Raw genomic sequence first — 8,200 nt, forward strand, 5'->3', positions numbered from 1 at the left:
GTAGTGGTGCCCCACAGCCGGCAATCGGGAATCCACAATCCGGTTCCCACCACGTTTCTTCTGGAAACGGCAGGCACAGGAGGCACCTACCGCACCAGACTGCGGCTAAGAAAGCGGCGCAGTGAGCGCTCCTCTCTCCGCCGCCGACGGGAATGAGGGTGGCCGGGCGGGGCCTACAGGGGAGCCCGAGCTGAGGCAGCCCCGCCTCGCCAACCGCAACCCCGTGATTAAAACCGGGACGCGCGGGGGAGACAGGTTAACCGGGCCGGCCAGCCTGAGAGGACACTAGCAGAATGCGGGGTCCCCAGGGGCCGCTCCTGAGGCGGGAAACCAAGGGAAGGGAAGGGGGAGAAGCTCGCGAGGACCTAACAAGGTCGGCACCGCGGCACTACAGAAGCGACTCGAGGACCACGGCTCTCACGCACCTGGCGGAGAGAAAGAGAGAACGGAAGTTGTCGCGAGATCTCGGAGACCGGAAGTGGCCGCAAAGGCCTCTGGAGATTGTAGTCTTGAAGGCAGGCGGCTGCTGAATTAGAGGCACAGATACCGGCAGGCGTATCTTCCCCTCTAGCCAAGCCTAGGAAGCCTTAGCTCCTCGCGGTCCAGATTAGCCGACTTCGGGTCTCGCAAGCTTTTTTTTTTTTTTTTTTTCTCGGAGGCCCAGAGGGATCTGTGAGCCTCAAAAGAACGCCAGGGATCCGGGGAGATGTAGACTCTTGGCGCCCTACGAGGATTTGGGGAGGAGGGTCTGACCTTAGCGGGGAAACTGATAGAAACCTTCGCTGGGCTGGCCTGATGGAAACCTTAGCTGGGCCGGCTTCACTCGCCGCGGTTTCCACCCTTAACGCTTTGGCCAGCGCAGAAAATAAGAGCCCGGATAGACAAATCTGAGCCCGTCAGGTGGTGGGTACTGCTCACCCCCAGAATGCCGGGGGTAATGATTCCGATTGCGGGAGGTTGAGTGTATCGACTTGGGGAAATTTAAAAAAAAAAAAAAAAAAAAAAAAGCAAAATTCCGAACCCGAGCGATAGCACAATGGGTAGGGCACTTGCCTTGTATGCGGCAGACCCAGCTTAAATCCTCGGCATCCCATATGGTTAAACCCTTCAGCCCACCAGGAGTGATTCCTGAGTGCAGCGCCAGTAGTAACCCCTGAGCACCGCTGATTGTGTTCCCAAAATTAAAAAAAAAATACAACCCACAAAATACCTTACTGATAGTGTGGGTAGGACCGGTGGTTTGATCCAGACATATCTGGAATTGGGCACTAAATACAGAGAAATCCTTGGCAATGGAAAGTGAGAGGAAACAGGAGTCCTGAAGAGTAGGCACATCATCAAGAATTCTTTGTGGTATTAATTTTATTATTTTAGATAATTTAAACTCCCCCTCCCTGTTTTGTTGTTGTCCCTTTACTGAGTTCCTGCTGTAAAGAAAGATATGAATGCATCTGATACAATGTGAGCCTCATTAGCACCTACTGGCCTGTACCCAACTGGAAGGTGAGAGTCTGGCTTCTAGCATCAAGTAGCGGGCTTGTAGGCATTTTAGGTTGGGAACTTCACCTTGTATGTCCTGTCTTTTCTGATTTACTTAATACCCTTATTTCCTGATAACCCTCCCTACCAAAGCCCCATCACCAAGGCACCTACAAGGTTCAACCTGGTGCAAATATTCAAAGGTTATTCTTTTTTTTCTTCAGTTTGATAAGATTTTGATGTCGTTATTGGCCTTCCGTTAAGTGTTCGACACTTTTAACTGGTCACTGAAAGTTCTAGAAGGTCACAGTAGAATGTGGCAGAGCCTCCATGCTGGTCAGTGACTTCTCTACAGCTACTATTTCTACTTTGAGAAAGTGATCCTGAAGTCCTCGTCGCTCCACTGTCAGCCTTGAGTGCCTCTCTAGTTGGCATCTCTCAGGGGTAGCCATGGTTGGAGGGAATGACTTAAGAGGTTCTTCTTGGTGGTGGTGGGGTGGGAGTGTAGGTCTGAATTCATGTCAGTTCATATGCTCTTCTCTCTCTTTCTCCTTCAGCCTCTTTTAGGCTGCCTTTTTCTCTTCACCATGTTTGGCCCCTAAATTGACAAGAAACCAGGTCAGAGATTATGCTAGACTCTTTACAACCCTCCCTAGAATATCTATATTCCTTCCCTTGAAAAAGTGAAAAGAGTTTGTGTGTTAATGTCATCCTCCTCCTTGGATGTATTTTCTGGACAGAGGATCAGCCCACTGCTCTATTTTATTTTATTTTATTTTATTTTATTTTATTTTTTGAGTTTTGGGCCACACCCAGCTGTGCTCAGGGATTGCTCTTGGCTCTGTGTGCTCAGGGGTCACTCCTGGCAGGGCTGGAGAGACCATATGTGGTGACAAGGATCAAACCCAGCTTGGTTATGTGCAAGGCAACTACCCCATTCGCTGTACTCCTGCTCTATCCAGGAGGTTCTATTTTAGTCTTGGTGTCACACCTTGCCAAACATTGCATATACATAAACATGAAACACTTGTAACAACTGAGTGGGAACAAAAATCAGGAATGTGGCACTGAGGAACAGATAAAAAATAAAGGGACTGAAAAGCTTCAGAGGTTCAGCCTGGAAATCGGGAAGGAAACAATCTAGATCCCTATGTATAGAAAGTTGGGTGTATACATCAATGAAGAGACTCCCAGGTGATAGGTTCATCGTATATAATAATAGATCAGGTTATAATAGAACTCGGGGGTGGGGAGCAAGCAAGGAAAGAACACTATCTCTTTAAACTTCACAAATATCCACATTTTGGGGGACTGTAGACATATACAATGGGTAAGGTGCTTTCCTTGAACACAGTAAACCTGGGTTCAATCCCCAGTGCCCCATATAGTTCCCCAAGCCTACCAGGAGTGATCCTGAGTGCAGAGCCAGGAGTAAGCACTGAGCATCATCAGATGTGGCCGAGAAACAAACAAAAAATTTAACATCTTCAAGGCTCTAAAGTTGCATGTGTAGCTTCAGGCACTTATATGAAACATGATACCAGTGCTAAGTGCCAAGTACAATGATAAACTGTTGTGATATTGTGAATTATAAGATACATAAATATGGTCTTCCACAATCAATCCTGCCTCCTAGCTCCCCAAACTCACTGAATTTTCTGCACATTGAAAGTAATGGGTGAGAAGCCAGAGAGATCATATGGCAGATTTGGTGTTTGCCTTGAATGTGGCCAGCTTTGCATGCAGCCCACCTGGGTTCGATCCCCAGAATCCCATATGGTACCCTGAGAACCACCAGTAATTTCTGAGTACAGAGCCAAGAATAACCTCTAAGCATCACTGGGTGTGATAGAAAAAGAAGGAGAAGGAGGAGTAAGAGGAGGATGAGGAGGAGGAAGAAGAGGAGGAAGAGGAAGAGGAGGTAGGGGAGGAGGAGGTGTGGAGGAGGGGGAGGGAAGAAGGAAAAATAATGGAGCATCTCTGGTTTCTGCAGTGGCTTCAGAGCCATAAAATGAGTTATTGAGTTTATCAAGATTCCTCTTTTAACTTCTGAGCTTTTGTTAATGATGTATTTGAACATTCCTTAGCTGTGTTTCCTAAAGCAGGCAATAACATGCTCCAGGATCATGCTGGAATGGTCAAGGGGGTACCTAGGGGGCAACTTGGGGCTTTCAGTTTGTTTGCTTTGGCTTCAGTTTTGGAAAAGAGATTCCCAGGGGTTTTCTGAGCAGTCTTTTTCCTGAAAGGGGAAGAGGGGGTGTAAGCCAAATAAGTTTGGGAGGGTCTGCTCCTGAGGACTGTGATTAGAAAGTGGCAACTTTCAGTATCTACCCAGTAACCTCCAGGGAGGAGAGAGAGATTGGATAAGTCATGCCCATGTTAACGAAACCTCCGTAAAACCCACAATAAAGGACTGGCAAATAACCCAAGTGGCTGTAGTACTTGCTTTGTAGAAGCACTGATTCACTTCCCAGCACCTCATGGTACCATGAGCACTGCAGGGAGCAACCACCTGAACACCACACTAGAAGTAGAACCTGAGCACTGCCTGAAGTAATCTGGGAAGAGACACACTAAAAAAATTTGTAAAGTCTGCCCCCATAATTTTGCCCTGTGCATCTCTTACATCTGACTGCTCCTAGCCTAATTCCTTTTATAATAAGCATATAATTTAGTGAAATGATTATCTGAGTTATGAGCATAGGGATGGGTTGTTTTAGTTGGAGGCTAGTAAGGTGCTTGCCTTGCATGTTGATGGCCCAGGTTCAATCCCCAGCTCCATATATGGTCTGCTGAACCCTGCCAGGAGTGATCCTTGAGCACAGAGCCAGAAATACACCCTAAGCAACACCATTGCTAGTCTAAAAACAAAACAAAAAAGAAGGATGGTTTCCAAGTCTGCCATGAAATGTTTAAGCAATAAAGATGCAGTGGGTGCAGGAAGAGGTGGTCTACTATGGACAGACTGATGAATTTGTCCTGAGAAACTCCAGTTTCTGGCAGAAGAGTAGGAAGTGTGGGGGAGTAATTAAGTCATCTTTTGAGGAGACAAAGTCAACCAAAATTACATGAGGCAAACACATTGAAGGGGTCAGAAAGAAATAGTTCAACAGGTTGAAATGCATGCTTGGTGTGAAGGTGGTCCATGTTCAGTCCCTGACCCTGCCTGGTCACCTGACGACCACTCCCAAGCACTGAGCTGGGAGTAGCCCCTGAGCACCACCGAGTGTTGCCCTAAAATCAAAAGATCACATCAGGTATATAAATATATATGTATATATGTATATATGTATATATATATATATATTAGAAGAATAATATCCATGGGCTGGAGCGATAGCACAGCGGGTAGGGCGTTCGCCTTACACGCGGCCAACATGGCCGACCCGAGTTCGATTCCTCCGCCCCTCTCGGAGAGCCCGGCAAGCTACCGAGAGTATTCGATATGCCAGACACAGTAACAACAAAGTCTCCAATGGAGACGTTACTGGGCCCGCTCGAGCAAATCGATGATCAACGGGAGGGCCTTTACCTTTACCTAATATCCATGGCCAGAGAAACAGGAGTTAGGAGGACTGGTCAATGGTTGGAACTAAAACAAGTGTGTGGGGGACTGAGGGTAGGTAAGATAGAGAAGACCAGTATGACAGTAATAGCTGGGAATGGTCACGCTGGACAAGATCGGAGAGTGAAAAGTAGGTAAGGGATATTCTTGATAACCTTTCAGTATCAGTATTGCAAACCACAAGAGAGAGAGAGAGAGAGAGAGAGAGAGAGAGAGAGAGAGAGAGAGAGAAGAAAAGGCCTAACATTGAGGTAGGCAGGGAATGGGGAGCAGGAGGTGATGGGAGGGAACCTGGGAATACTAGTGCTGGAAAATGTACACTGGTGGAGGTATGGGTGTTGGAATACTGTATGACTGAAATCCAATCATGAACAGTTTTGTAAGGGTCTATCTCATAGTGATTCAATAAAAATGTTCTTAAAAATCACATCAGAGTGAGATAGGTAAGGAATGACGGAAATCAGGGAATGAGACTGAAAACATGGAGGATTTTCTTTGTAAATGAAGTATATTCCAACTATACCACCAGGAAGTATTTACAGCAGCTTTTTTAAAATTTTTCTTTTTCAATAGGGTTAAAGGTCAGAGCAGCAAGGATCAAAGGCCTGGCACTGGGTCATCAACATGAACTTGTGAGCCAGCCACCATTTCCTCTTGATGAATCAAAGGCACTGAGAAGTTCACTAGTAGATCCAGGTCCAGTATCTATTAAATAATATCTGGATCAGGGACTAGAATAAGGCCAATGGCCTCCTAGGGCCTGTGCTTGACACTCGATGACTAAATTATCAATTTTAGTGCAAAGAAAATTCTCTCTATATAGATCTTAAGTCATTCTTTCTCTGTGATCTAGAGATGATAAAATGAAAACTCGGAGAAATATCAGACTTCAATTTTTCCTCTTTTTTTTGGTTTTTTTACTTTTTTCTTGTGGTGCCAGAGATTGAATCCAAGTCTTATATACAGTGCTTTCTCCACTAAGCCATATCCCTGGCCACCTACACACACTTCCAGATGGACAAATTATCAAAAATGGAAAAGATTATTCCCAAGGATCAAAGTTCCATTTGGCAAATCAGTAAAATGAGCCTAAATCCTGGCTAACTGGGAAACCTGCCTTTAAATGCATCCAAGACAAAAAATGTCTGGAAAATAAGCTCCTACATACTATTGAGTGAGAAAAATTGAAACGCAAACAAAACATCAGGCCCTGAAAAAGTCACAAATCAATGTTCAAACTACTGCTAAATCCCTACCATGACCAGTATACCAGGGCAAAAAATGTGTATCTCAAATCTTGATCTGTGTCCTAAATCCTCTGACATCTGGAAAGATCCTCAAGTCATTCTCAAAATGCTACTAAAATACATGCTAGAAAAATCTATAATAGGGGGCAGAGCAATAGTACAGCAGGTAGAGTATCTACCTTGCATGTGGCCGACCTGGGTTCAGTCCCCAGAGTCCCATATGGTCCCCTGAGCACTGTCAGGAGTAATTCCTGAGTGCAGATCCAGGAGTAAACCTTGAGCATTGCTAGGTGTAACCCAAAAAGGAAAAAAAAGAAAAGCTGTAGGGCTTTGAATAACGACATAAAATGCAACAATCACAGTATTTATAAATTTTGTTTGTTTGGGGAAGCTAAACCCAGCAGTGCTCAGGGCTTACTCCTAGATCTACACTCAGAAATCACTTCTGGCAGGTTTAGGGGGACCATGTGGGATGGCAAGAATTGAATCTGTGTTGGCTGTGTACAAGGCAAACACCCTACCGACTGTGCTATCACTCTGGCTCTAGTAGCTGTGATTTTTGATATACTAACAGGTGTGTCACTGGCATTTTTCTTCACCTGAAAGATCTATTTCAGTATATACATTTATATGAAGCCATTACAGTATTTCCGGGACTCCTCGCCAGGCTGTTTTCACTCAGGGCGCCCCAGAGTGGGGAAGGTGAGAGCCCTCCCAGTCCCAAGGGACCAGCCCTGGCAACTGACTTCCAATACCAAACTGCCACCATGCTGCATGCCACTTTCCGGACCGCTTCAAGGCCGCACGACACATTATAGGACACTTGCTACCCATTTTCCATAATTACTGCACCATATTTGATTGGGTTCAAATCAAATATGATGCAGTAGGAAACAGATCATAGGGAGAAATGTATAAATACATGCCTCTCGGAGAGCCTGGCAAGCTACCGAGAGCATTCCGCCCGCACGGGCAGAGACTGGCAAACTCCCCGTGGCATATTCAATATGCCAAAACCAGTAACGACAAGAGCTCTCATTCCCCTGACCCTGAAAGAGCCTCCAATCATTGGGAAAAGACAAGAAGAGGCTGCTAAAATCTCAAGACTGGGAGGAATAGAGACGTTATTGGTGCCCGCTCGAGTAAATTGACAAACAACGGGATGACAGTAATAACAGCATTTCCATGAGATAATTGTGCAGAAAAATATCAAACCCATCTGTGATGTTGACTATCTTCTATATACAGAATTTTTAAATCCAGGCCTCAAGCTCTAAGCACAGTCCCCTCCGAAGAGCCAAGAATGACTACCTTTCGCAAATGCAGAGGGTTAGAAAGGAACAAGGCCCTGTAACAAATGACTTAGGTAAAGCTCTGGAAGACTGCCTTTTTAGTTGATACTAAAGTGTGTGTAGGGAGCTGGAGCCATAGAATAGTGGGGAAGGTGATTGCCTTGCACGTGGGCAACCCAGGTTTGATTCCTAACATCCCATATATACTAAGAGTAACCCCTGAGTAATGCTGGGTGTGACCCCAAAAATAAAAATGAGGGAAAAACGAATGTGGAAAGGGCTAGAGATATAGTACAGTGTGTAGAGAGCTTGCTTTGCATGCAGCCAACCTGGCGTCACTCCCCAGCATCTCATATCCCCCAGCATACCCCAAGCACTGGCAGGAGTAAATTCCTTAGTGCAGATCCAGGAGTAACGCTTGAGTATCATCAAGTGTGTCCCCCCCAAAAAGAAAAAATATACGTTGGAGTTAGGTGAATTCAGGAAACACATTGTGTGTTGTGAACACATATGCTCAACCATTAGACAGAGAGTGGCTGTTGCCCCATCTTCATATGTGGTCAAGCAGCTTGGGAAAGACTGGCATATACGGGATCTCTGTTCTAGGTCAGAGTACA

This window comes from Sorex fumeus, unplaced genomic scaffold (genome assembly GCF_029834395.1).
Source record: "Sorex fumeus unplaced genomic scaffold, SorFum_2.1 ptg000122l, whole genome shotgun sequence".
Lineage (NCBI taxonomy): Eukaryota > Metazoa > Chordata > Mammalia > Eulipotyphla > Soricidae > Sorex > Sorex fumeus.